This window comes from Mustela nigripes, chromosome 13, assembly GCF_022355385.1.
Source record: "Mustela nigripes isolate SB6536 chromosome 13, MUSNIG.SB6536, whole genome shotgun sequence".
Taxonomy (NCBI): domain Eukaryota; kingdom Metazoa; phylum Chordata; class Mammalia; order Carnivora; family Mustelidae; genus Mustela; species Mustela nigripes.
In genome coordinates, this window is record NC_081569.1 from 49877073 (window position 1) to 49890247 (window position 13175).

The following is a 13175-nucleotide window of genomic DNA, read 5'->3' on the forward strand; positions in this document are numbered from 1 at the left end:
CTTATCTCCTTCCTCTCTTCGCTCGCTCTTAGAGGTGTGAGAACTCAGACAACAGAGGAGTGAACTCTGCCCAGGAAAAGCTTCTGCTAAGGAAGTCGTCATCAAATGGGTGTAGTTTGGATTGGATTTTGAAGACTCCTTGGAAACTCACCAGTCAGAAAAGGGGAAAGGCACTCCAGTCAGAGAAAAGGAGCAGGTGGGACATGTAGTGCCCTGTGTCTCTCTAGCAAAGGGAATGCCAGTATTCCAGATGGTTCTTTGGAGGCTTCTGCTGCTGTTTCCAGCCCACCCTCTTCTCTGGAGCTTTTCTGAAGATAGTAGCTTGCACTTAATTATATATTCCCTCCATCCACATCTCTCCTAAGTCTTTCCTGTTTGGTATTTCCATTTCTGACCCCTGAGCAGCTCAGGGCAAAGAAGGGCCAGTTCTTTGTATAGGTCAGTTTTCTATTACCATTGTTCATTAAGATTCTCATGCTCCTAAGGGTGAGATAAAGGAGTCTCTCTTGTGCCTTTCTTCATCCTGGCCTGGAGGTGCTTGACATACTTTTTTTTTTTTTTTTTGAGGTTTCATTATTAAGTTCTTTTGCCCCCCTATATCTCTGGTTTGGAGCATAGATGAACATAAGGAGGGATAAGTAGGATATATATGAGAAAAGGGAAGAAAGACTGAAGAAACCAGAGAAGAAGGAAATTGAAGGTTCTGAGAAACTATGAGGATTGAGTTTTTAGGATGAACTTCTGTGAACATATTTTTTGTGGTTTGTAGGCAAAGGCAGACTAAAATAAAGGTTTCATAATTATTGAATGATTCTTGTCTCAGTTTTTCTATTATAAAAATCATGTAAAAGTCCCATGTAATTTGGCTTCTATCTCCACCACACTATTGAAACCACCTACCCTCATAGTCACCATGATCTACTTGTCACTTAATAATATAAGGCCATCCTCATTCTCCCTTATCTTTCTGCAGGATTGACTGGCTTGAAAATTGGCTCTTTCCTGAATATTTCTCCTCCCCTGGTTACAGAGAGCATACTCTCCTGGGCCTTATCTTACTTCTCCAATCCGAAGAGGCGGTAGAGGGGATATCTGGCTGGCTCAGTTGGAGTAACATGTGACTCTTGATCTTGGGGTTGTGAGTTCAAGCCCCATGTTGAGTGTAGAGATTATTTAAACAAACAAACAAATAAATAACCTTCAAAAAATTATTTAAAAAAAACCCAAAGAGGTGGCAGAAAGCTATATTATCCAAAAGAGCATGGCTCCATTCCAGGCAGAGCTAGCAGCCAAGGATCCAAAAGTATGTGGATAGGGGTAGTTAGTTACAGAAGTCTCTAGCTTTTGCTATTTAGGATTTTGTGTGTTTGTTTTTAAAGGTAGGCATCCCACCCAGATGTGTATGGAGCCTGATTCAGGGTTTGAACTCATGACCCTTAGCTCAGGAATTGGATACCTAACCAGCTGAGTCACCCAGGAACCCCCTCATTATTGGGTTTTGGGTTGAGGAAGGAGTGAGAAGAGAGAAGAAGGCCTCTGATTTGTAGCAGGACAGTGGTCAGTGGTCTACTCCTCACTGAGAAAGTCCTGATATAGGGCAGGTAACAGGTTGGGGCCCTAGCCAAGTAGTCTGAGATTCAGACCCCAGAAGGGAGGTGGAGTGAGAATCAGGAATGGGATGGAAAACACTCACACAGAGTGGTCAATCATGGGAATCCAGGGATTAAGCTACAGTTTGGTGAGTGTGTAGAGGCCCAGGACTCTTACCTTTGGTACATCAGATAATGAGGATTTTAGATATTCCCCTACTAGGTCCCTCCACACTCTTCTTTCAACCTTTGTGGGTAAGGATGAAATTTCTGTATTGCTCCTATCTTTTCAAGACTGACTCAGGACCTGGATAGGACTGGGCATGCAGGCTGATGTCTGGTATCAGTAAATACATTGGACTACCAGGATCCTTGGTCTCCTGTGGCTCATTCTAGGTTGTCCATGTTCTTCCTTTACCTTGCTTTATGTTCATTGTCTTTGAGAAATCTTCCCTCCCCTCCATGTAAAGTCATAATAACCAACCTGGGTTCTAGTCTGATTTTTTTTCCTGCCTTCCTTACCTATACTTGGATGAACCACCGTCATGACTTCAGATTCATCAGGCTTTGTTGATACTATCAGTTTTGCCTTTGTCCTATACACAAAGCTTTGAAATCATTTAAGCTTGTTCTCCCCTTATCTTTCTTCTTTACTTGACTCATCATGTGATTCTGAGCTACTGAAATAGAAACCTAACTGGTTTCTTATCCCAATGTTTTATCTGTTAAAAACATTACATGTATTATGTCCTGGATACCTGGAAAGTTTAAGAGGAGAAAAAGTTTAAAATGAGAAAAAAAGGAGGGTGAAAGTTATGTGAAAATCCTAGCAGATACAAAACCAAGTATTCTTATTTGCCCAGAAAGAGCCAGGGCTGAAGAAGCCACAAGGCCAGAAAACTGGAAAATTGCCCAGCAAGATTGTTTAATGGAATAATAGAAAGAGGAGATTTTAGAGATCATGTCATTCAAACTTTTCTTTATAAAGTGCAGGAAGCCAAGGTATGTGGCACAGTCTAGGTAATGAGGAGGAAAGCTGTTTATGAGAGCAGTTTCCAGGTGACATATCTATACATAAGGACCAAGAGGCTGGCTTGGACAAGCGTCACAGTTTGGGGTCTATAGGCAAGAAAGTCCTAACTACTCTTTCAGGGCCTAGACTGCATTCCAAATCTTAGCCAACCCCTGGGATCAAGGGGCTACATGTGGAAGAGTGTAAATGTATCATAGTTCCTGTTAATACAGGACCAAAAAAAAAAAATACACACACACGTATATACATATGCAGCGATATATGTGTATGTCACTAGCAGTGAGATTATAGTCTTTTTTCTCCCCGCCTACCTCTCTGCCTACTTGGGATTTCTGTCTGTCAAATAAATAAATAAAATCTTTTAAAAAAAACCCGAAACTTAGAGGAGTGACTTTATTTACCTAAGGTTATATTGTTTATAAATGTTAAGTGTGTATTCAAACTCAAGTAGAAGGAATTCAAGCCCATTTTCTTTCTATCTTTTTTAAGATTTTATTTATTTATTTGAGTGAGAGAGTGAGAGAGATAGAGAGTGCAAAGGGGAGGGGCAGAGGGAGAGAGAGAGAGAAGCAGACTCCCTGCTGATACAGGGCTCCATCCCTGGACCCTGAGATAGTGACCTGAACCTAACGCATATGCTTAACCAACTGAGCCACCGGTAGCCCAGATCCTGCTTTCTTTAATTATGTCACCTCTCCAATGTAGATCCGCCTCTACAGAATGGTGGGTTTTATTTATGAAACCCATTACTGGATACTACAAATGGGAGCAATTAAAGGTATAAATGACACTGGAGGCTTAGAGACATAGTTCTGAGGAGTCTGATATAAAAGTGCTGTAACACATACTAGTTGTGAATTTCAAAGAAGCTCAGCTAGAGCACAAAGCTCTTCCTTCCAGTAGTTTGTTTCATTTGCTAGGATGTATTGAGCCAGGGATTGTTGTGAGTATAGTATATCAGGTGAAACTTTTCAAACAGAGGACCTTGACTGGCCGTTTTACCTTATCAGCAATATCTGGTCTTAGTGCAGACTCAAGGACCAGTCTCTTACTCAGTTCAGGGTTTATGATATCACCTTACCTTATTTTCTTCTGCAGCCTAGGTCACACAGCTCATCAATAGCAGAGTAGAATTTAGACACAGATCTGTTGAACTCCAGAGTGCACATTTAGTTACTATACTATACCATCTCCACACCCATCTTAGAGTCTCTAATGTGGTGGCCAAGTATTCCACTCCTCCTGGGACTATCCTTATTCCCATATATGGTTTCATTATTCCCACAAGCCATTAAAAGATTCCCCCAAGTCCACTATTTTTACATCCAAAGTTTACTATGAAATGCCCCAACCACCCAGAAGCAGAACTCAAGTCCTATGTGAGATCAGGTTTCCTGATCATGTTATTAATATGATTACTCTTTGTTTGTTTGTTTTAATATGATTACTCTTTGACATGAGTCTGTACTCCTCAGACAGGCCCCATCTTCCAAGACTTATGAACTGCTAACATCCTCTTTTAATGTGTGCATGAAAAAGGCCTCCAGGGGCACCTGGGTGTCTCAGTCAATTAGGTGTCTATCTTCGGCTCAGATCATAAACTTGGGGGCCTGGGATCGAGCTCAACCTCAGGTTCTCTGCTGAGTGGGAAATCCCTCAGTCACTCCCGTTGCCCATGTTCTCTCTCTCTCTCTCTCTCTCAAAACAAGTAAATAAAATTTAAAAAGAGAGAGAAAGAAAGAGGCCTCCAGGACAGCAGTTCATTTTAACATTTAAACAGTGGCATTCTGGGGGCGCCTGGGTGGCTCAGTGGGTTAGGCCGCTGCCTTCGGCTCGGGTCATGATCTCAGGGTCCTGGGATCGAGTCCCGCATCGGGCTCTCTGCTCAGCAGGGAGCCTGTTTCCCTCTCTCTCTCTCTCTACCTGCCACTCCATCTACTTGTGATCTCTCTCTGTCAAATAAATAAATAAAATCTTTAAAAAAAAAATAAAAAAAAATAAACAGTGGCATTCTGTAGGCAATAATGCTAAAGACATGTCAAAGCTAACAGATTACTGTGGTCAAGGTCTGGACTGGGAATCAAGGGACTTGTGTTCTAGTCCTAGCTCCTTCTCTTACTGACGGTTTCAACTGGGGCAGGTCATTCGAACCCTTTGGACTGTCAAGTGAGAAACTGAGTAGTTAGGAAAGTGTTAACAGCTCTTTTTCTCCAACTGCTAAAATGTGGCTAGCAAGCTACAGGCAGGATTGTCCAGCCCTGTTCAGAGCCTCCAGGATTCACAGCATGGACTCCTTTTCTCAGGTGCTCACAAGGAGCAGTGCTATGGGACAATACTAAGTGTGAGATTACCTGGCCATAGCAATTTCTGTAGTGAATCTGGGTAAGTTTTTGTTAGAGCTGCATATCTAGAATGTGGCCACCCAAAATGGCCTCCGACCACTTGTGTAGTCTGTTCAAACACATGTTTGCTGGGCGCCTGGGTGGCTCAGCGGGTTAAGCTGCTGCCTTCGGCTCAGGTCATGATCTCAGGGTCCTGGGATCGAGGCCCGCGTCGGGTTCTCTGCTCAGCAGGGAGCTTGCTTCCCCCCTCTCTCTCTGCCTGCCTCTCCATCTACTTGTAATTTCTCTCTGTCAAATAAATAAATAAAATCTTAAAAAAAAAAAAAACACATGTTTGCTAATATGCAGGGAGCAGGTGTTGAAGTTACCGGTTAACTGAGTTTTAAAGGTTTTTTTTTTTTTAAGATTGTATTTATTTATTTGACAGACAGAGATCACAAGTAGGCAGAGAGAGAGGAGGAAGCAGGGTCCCCGCTAAGCAGAGAGCCCGATGCGGGGCTTGATCCCAGCACCCTGGGATCCTGACCTGAGCTGAAGACAGAGGCTTTAACCCACTGAGCCACCCAGATGCCCCCTGTTAACAGTTTTAGGCAGCATGGATTCTTTTGTTCTAATATTATGTAACAATGTCCCAAGACATTATGAAAGTTGATATTACATTTTTATACAAAAGGTAGAAGAAAGCAGAACAATATATTAAATCTATTCACTGTCTTCTGTTAAGACCTCTTCCCAATACCTCTCTGTGGGCTGAGAAACAAGGTCACTTCCCTGAACACAATGACTAGACTGATCCTAGGGCACAAGGGTGGGAAGGAGTGCTAAATCTGATAGATCACCACAGTGTCTCCTTGTATTTGTTGACTGTAACCCTGGGGCTATACAGCTATTAGGGAAACATGACTTCACTGCATACATCTCAGAGGTTGGTTTGGATGCTGATTAATCTGATATCAATGAAGAAATATTTGTTGAATGAATAATGAGGGAATGTAGCCATTTCTACAGATATGAGCCTCCTTGTCCAAGCAGAGATGCTTGCTACCTGGATTGACATCTACTTCAGCTAACCTACCTGCCAGGATAAGCAATTCTACTGCAAGTCACTATTGCACAAACCAATGTATTAGGATGTGATTTAAGATGTTAAGGAGGGTGGGTTGGCTACAATGTAATCTGATGTAAACTAACCTTAAATGTTGCAGGTCTAGTGTTCCAGTTATCTAATGATGCATAACAAACTACCCAAAACTTAGTGACTTAAGACAACAACTACTTCACCATTTTTCTCATGATTTTATGTGTCATTGGTTTCACTTAAATTTAGGTAGGGTTTAGCTAGATGATTTTTCTGTTCTTTGTTCATTGATGGAGGTTACTTGGGTTGTATTCAGCTTGTCAGTGGGCTGGTCTGGAATGCCCAAGACAGCTAGGTTCACGTGTTTGGTGCCCTCATGGGAGTGGCTGGAAAACTAACTCAACTGAGATCATTAACTAAAGCTCCAGTACATGGCCTCTTCCGTGTGGTAGTCTAAGGGTAGTTGAACTTACTCGGCAGCCTCCAGAGGGAGGCTTCCAAGAGTCCTGGGTAGAAGGTGCAAAGTTTCTTTGACCTAGCCTCGAAAGTCCCAGAATGACACTTCTGCGCATATATTGGCCAAGAAAGTCACCAAGTCATCCCAGATTCAAGAAGTGAAAAATCAGACTCCATTTCTCAGTGACAGGAGAAGCAACAAATTTGTGATCTACTTTAATCTGTCATACCTGATAAGGAAGACTAAACAAAGAGGGAGAGTTTACAGTCCCTTACAGGAAGGTGAAGGGAGGTGTTAGTAAATGTCAACAGGTCAGAGACCAAAAACGCAGGGATGTTTTGAGTTAGAGGGGTCAGAAAGAAAAATGCCCTAAAGTTCTTGCAATCTGCTGATGGGCGTCTGTAGCTTTCAGGTGGCCCAGAGGGCTACTTTGGGATGTCAGGTACTACTGAATAAGTGCTTGTCCATGTATCACAACTTGTATGATGTTTCGAAGTTGGTAGTAGTTAGACTGAACAGAAACACAAGCTGTAAGTCTAAAGGTAATTATTCACAAAGAAGAACAAATCCATTGAAACCAGTGGCCTTTACATTCCCAAGGTTCTCACTCATCTCAGCTTCCTATCTGAGGAGGCCTGCCCTTCCCAGTTCAAAGTCCTATCTCTCCAGGAAGTTGCTCAAAGTCCCTTCCCCACATAAACCTGTAGTTTGTTTCCTAGTGGAATATAGCATTTCTCATAATCTGCCTATTTGTTAAAAATATTTTACTTATTTATTTGACATGGAGAGAGAGATCACAAGTAGGCAGAGAGGCAGGCAGAGAGAGAGGGGGAAGCAGGCTTCCTGCTGAGCAGAAAGCCTGATGCAGGGGGCTTGATCCCAGGACCCTGAGATCATGACCTGAGCAGAAGGCAGAGGCTTAACCCACTGTGCTACCCAGGCGCCCCATGCCTATTATTTTTTTTTTTATAAAAGCTTTTTTTAAACATTATTTTTATTAACATATAATGTATTATTTGCCCCAGGGGTACAGGTCTGTGAATCGTCAGGCTTACACATTTCATAGCACTCACCATAGCACATACCCTCCCCAATATTCATAACCCAACCACCCTATCCCTACTCCCCCATTTCCCAGCAACCCTCAGTTTGTTTTGTGACATTAAGAGTCTCTTATGGGTTGTCTCCCTCCTGATCCCATCTTGTTTCATTTTTCCCTTCCCTACCCCCCACAACATCCCCCTGCCCTGCCTCTCAAATTCCTCATATCAGAGAAATCGCATGATAATTATTTTTCTCTGATTGACTTATTTCATTTAGCATAATACCTTCTAGTTCCATCCATGTCATTGCAAATGGCAAGATTTCATTTCTTTTGATGGCTGCATAGTATTCCATTGTGTATATATATCACATCTTCTTTATCCATTCATCTGTTGATGGACATCTAGGTTCTTTCCATAGTTTGGCTATTGTGGACATTGCTGCTATAAACATTTGGGTGCACATGCCCCTTCAGATCACAGTCTTTGTATCTTTAGGGTAAATACCCAGTAGCGATTGCTGGGTCATAGGATAGCTCTATTTACAACTTTTTGAGGAACCTCCATGTTGTTTTCCAGAATTCTGCGTAATTATTTTGTGACTTCTGCGTATGTCTGTTTCCTTCATGAGATCATGACACCTTGAGAAGAATGCATGTTTTATATATTTTACATGCTATCATTTGCACTTGGTAGATGCTTAACAGATTAGACAATTTTTTAATTGAAGTGTAGTTGATATATAATATTATAGCAGGTGTTTGTTGAATCAAAATGGGGGAGGACAAGAAGTGTGCAATAAAGCAGATAAGAAGAGATGAACAATTTTCATAGGTGGGAGGGCCCTTAATAAAGGTGTTTCAAAAGGCTCAGAGGATGGCACTCCTTCGCCCCAGAAAGGAATCAGACTGGACACTACAATCTGAAGAAAGTTTGCTTCAACTCAAGAGGCTAATTTAGGAAAGCAAGACTCAATGGAACAAACATTGGCAATGTGCATTTATAACTGTCCACTGGAGAGAAAAACTACATTTGGACTTTGTAAACTTTTTGCTAGTCGAGAGATTTTCTCTGTTGCAAGGCAGAGATAATTCATCTGGCTCCCTCAAAATCCAGCTGAAATATCCTTATGGATTAGTCAGTGGCTCTCTCACTGGGACAGAATCAAGTTGGGCCCAATATATATGAACTATATATATGAAATTCAGGTGTCGCAGAGGCTTTCCTTATTAAACTGCAGTAGGGTAGGTAGTTACTGTCTCTCTGTCTGGAGAATCACTCCAGACCAGTGTTTTTCAAAATGTGATCCCAGAATCAGAGATCAGAATCAACATTACCTGAACAATACTTGTTAGAAATGCAAATTCTTGGGTCCTATCCCAGATCTACTGAATTAGAAATTTTAAGGGGTGTGGAGAGTGGTGAGAAGCAATCCCAGTTTTAATCAGGTGTTATTAAACTTTAGCATATATCAAAATCTCCTGGAGAGCCTGTTAAAACACCACTTGCCAGATCTGGCCCCCAGGGTTTGGAAAAGCAGACGCCAGGGCCCACTCCACTTGTCAAGATTAGTGCTTCTCAAAGTTTAATGTGAGTGGGAATAATCTGGGAATCTTGTTAAATTATAGTTTGTGATTCATAGGTCAGGGGTGGAGGCTGAGAGTCTGTGTTTCTAGCAAGGTGATACTGATGATAGTGGTCAACAATTCCATAGTTTGATTAGCAAGACCCTGGGGCAGAAGTTCCCAAACTTGCCTGCGTATTAGTATCATCTAGGGAGCTTCAAAAACTGCTGGTACCCGACTCAGAAGACTGTGATTTAACTGGTCTGCGGTGGGGCCAGGGTTATGGAATTTTTAAAAAAAGATTTTTAAAATGTATTTATTCACTTATTTATTTTAGAGAGAAAGAGAGACTGTGAGTCCTGAGCCAAAGGGAAGAGGGAGAGGGAGAGAGACAATCTCAAGTAGATTCCCTGCTGAGAGCAGAGCCTGCCAGTGGGCTGGATCTCACAACCCTGACTGAGATCATGACCTGAGCCAAAACCAAGAGTGGGAGACAACAAAGTGAGCCACCCAGATGCCTCTGGGTTATGGACTTTTTAAAAGATCTCCAGTAGTTCCAGTGTTTAGGCTTTGCTGGCCTTAAATTTCTTTGTTGCGACAACTAACCAGAAAGTAAACTCTTGATCTTCCTAGTAAATCAGGAAGTAAGGGGCCCCGGTTGGTATTCTCCCTGCATCTGATGGGAGTTCTCTGATCTGAAGCTTCAAAGCTCATTGGACTAAGTTGGAAGGGCTTGCATATCCTGTTCTTTCACTGGTAGGGCAGATAGTTCCCATGGAGAGCTGCAGAGGAGGAGGCCTTGAGGTGGGACAATTATCTAAGGTATTCCCCTTATTCTAAGGGGAGCAGGCCTTAGAGATTTAGGCCTTCAGAAGGAAGTCATATGTGCACTCCACTCTTTTCATCTCTTATTTCCTTCTTCTCACTATGCCACCATTAGAGTCTCTTTGCAGGACCTCTTCTTTCTGGCTTCCCAGGGTTGTTTTTTTGTTTGTTTGTTTAGAGAGAGTGCGTGGGCATATGGAGGGCAGGACAGGCAGGGAGGGGCAGAGAGAGAATGTAAAGCAGGCTCAATGCCCAGTGCAGAGCCTGTCCCAGGGCTCAACCTCATGACCCTGAGATCACGACCTGAGTGAAGTCAAGAGTTGGAGGTTTTATCTATTAAGCCACCCAGGCACCCCAACGGGTTTCCTAGATCTGGTGTTCCTTCACCAAACTCCTCTCCTTCCCCTTGAGACAGACCTCCAATGAGCAGTAATGCACCTGGGGAGTGGATTCAGAAATTTGTGGAGGCTTTTTTCCCTCTCATAATTATTACAGTTATCCATAGACATTTAATGGGCAGGATTAATGTCTAGCCAAGATTGCTAGACATTCAGCAACTGTGCAGGGCCCTCCCACGTAATAAGCGACCCTGCATCACTGAAAACTTTGAATGATTTGCCAGTCACTCATGTAGTTGAAAACCCATTATAATTAAGATTTTATTTTATTTTAAATATAATCATAAGGCATTTTATATATGGTTTAATATATCCTGACCTTTCCAGGAATGCTACTACTATAAATATTATGGGATGATCACTTCTTGTTTTGTTTGAAAATTTGCCAGAAATTATTTGGCATTTTGGAAATCATGCCACATCAGTACCTCTATTTTGGTATTTGTCTTTTTTTTTTTTTTTAATAAGATAGCATTTTATTTTATTTATTTTTATTATTATTATTTTTTAAAAGATTTTATTTATTCATTTGACACAGAGAGATCACAAGTAGGCAGAGAGGCAGGCAGAGAGAGAGAGAGAGAGGAGGAAGCAGGCTCCCTGCGGAGCAGAGAACCCAATGTGGGACTCAATCCCAGGACCCTGAGATCATGACCTGAGCCGAAGGCAGCGGCTTAACCCACTGAGCCACCCAGGCGCCCAAGATAGCATTTTTAAAAAGGATCTTATTTATTGATTTCACAGAAATAAATTTATTTCACAGAAAAAGAGATATCACAAGTAGGCAGAGAGGTAGGCAGAGAGAAGGGGGGAAGCAGCCTCCCTGCTGAGCAGAGAGCCCCATGCAGGTCTCAATCGCAGGCCCCTAAGATCATGACCTGAGCTGAAGGTAGATGCTTAACCCACTGAGCCACCCAGCCACCCCTATTAATGTATTTGAATCACCATCCTAACATACCCATTTTGTGCTGTATTTGTAGCTGTTACAGTCAAGGTAATTCTACATAGAGTTGCATGTATCTGAGGACCACATTGTCTTTTTGAATGTTGTGCCCAAATATTTATGTATTAAATGCACAGTATTTTATTTTTTAAAACATATTTTATCTATTCATTTGAGAGAGAGAGAGCACAAGTAAGGGGAGAGGCAGAGGGAGAGGGAGAAGCAGAATTCTTGTTGAGCTGGGAGCGGGACTGATAGATGTGGGCTCAATCCTGCACCTGGAGATCATAATCTTGAGCTAAAGGCAGACGCTTACCCATCTGAGCGCACAGATGCCCCCACATAGTGTTTTATAATAAATCATCTTCCTTCTATTCTTTTATATCTCTTCAGACATTTTATAAATTTTTAAATTATGTGTGTAGGTAAAATACATTATTTATACATTGTAGTTCATAATGCCTACATAAATGTAGGCATAAAAATATCTGTTTTAAGAACGGAGTGTTGGGACTGATAAGGCAGGTAAGCTAGGGAATCATCTAAGGAAAGAAACTGGACTCTGGCTCAATAATTTGAGAAGACAGGATGTTCCCAAGTCGGAGCTAATGCTCAGGTGATTACCTGAGAACTAAGAGTACCTCCCTAACGAAGGGGTTATTTTCCAGAAGACAGATAATCTGTCTACCCAAGCTAAACACATTTCTCCTGCTACTATCTGTTTGGCTCTTCTCTTTATGAAATGGCACTAGCATTACCATCCTAAAGGTCACTTGTCTCTTTCCAGAGCCTAGCTAGACCTACCTTCTGGGAAAAGTTCTGCTTAGCTTTTCAGGATAGCTCCAAATAGATTCTTTGTAATCCACGGATCTCTTCCAGGTGGACGCTGGCACGCTCTCAGCTCACTCTGCCTTAATTATTCCATATCTACACCTGCTAACAGGCCACTGCATTTCCCCAGGTTACAGGGAATTAGACTTTCTCTCACCTTTTATTTCCACTCTCACCAAGTGACTTTAGGAGGAAGGGTCCACCTATTTTTGACACCAAGAGAAAAGGAGCCCAGATAGGAGGAGAACATGCCAAAATCCCTCCCCAGAAGCCGAGTTTGAGGACACAACAGGAGAAAGGAGGAGGCGGGAGGGGGAGTGCGAGGGACGCGAGTGGGGCGGGGACTAAAGTCGGGTCCGGGAGAGGTTGCAGCGTCCTCTACGCGTTCCGGCCACCAGCCGGCGGCTCAGCTCCCCGTGGCCTTGTGCGCGCTCGCGGCAGCCGCCGCACCCGGCCCGGGCCGCGTCCACGCCCGAGCGCCGTCCCCTCCCCGTTCCCCGCTCGCTCCTCCTCCGGCTTCCACTCTTCCTACCGGCGGAGCCGAGAGTCCTGCCCGGCTTCCTGCTGCCGAGAACCGGCACGCTCGCCGTCAGCCAGCGTCTGCCAGCCCCGTGGGTTCCGGGGACGGTCCGGGTGCAGGTAGAAGCCGGCCGGGGCCTGGGGTCCGGGGCGCTGAGCTCGGCAGTGGGGAGCCGGACGCTCGGGAGAGCCGGGAGGTCCTGGCGCCGGCAGGGAGCCTTTGGCCGCCGCGTCCTCCGGCTGCTCGGGACGGGGTGTGGTTGTGAAAGGAAAAGTGGGGGAGCCGGCGGAGACTGTGGGGGTGGGGTGGCAGGGGATGGAAGCACTTGGAAAGAGACCCGGTGAGAATGAGTCACTCTGCTCTAGAGAAGCTGCCATTACAGAGCAGTAGATGGTGTGACCGTCGCTTCTAATACCGGGGTGTGCCGGCGCAGGAGAGTATCAGCCCGCTTAAAAGCGGTACTAATGTGTTACCCCGGCAAGGTCTCCAAGATCTACTAAGTAGAGAATAGTGTGTAAAGTGTGGTCCTCTTGGTGTACTGCAAAAAAAAA

At 43.6% G+C, this 13175-nt stretch overlaps 1 protein-coding gene across 2 annotated transcripts in view; it reads left to right on the forward strand.

Annotated features, from left to right (window-relative positions):
- TEP1 (telomerase associated protein 1) overlaps positions 1-13175 on the forward strand; it is a 57991-nt gene that overhangs the window by 6717 nt on the left and 38099 nt on the right. Inside the window, exon 1 of one of the 2 annotated variants that reach the window (XM_059372433.1) lies at positions 12470-12743. The exons of the other annotated variant lie outside the window; for it this stretch is intronic. The gene's annotated coding sequence lies outside the window, so the exon portion shown is untranslated. Of the gene's footprint in view, positions 1-12469; positions 12744-13175 lie in introns of those variants that run through there. 2 annotated transcript variants of the gene reach the window in all.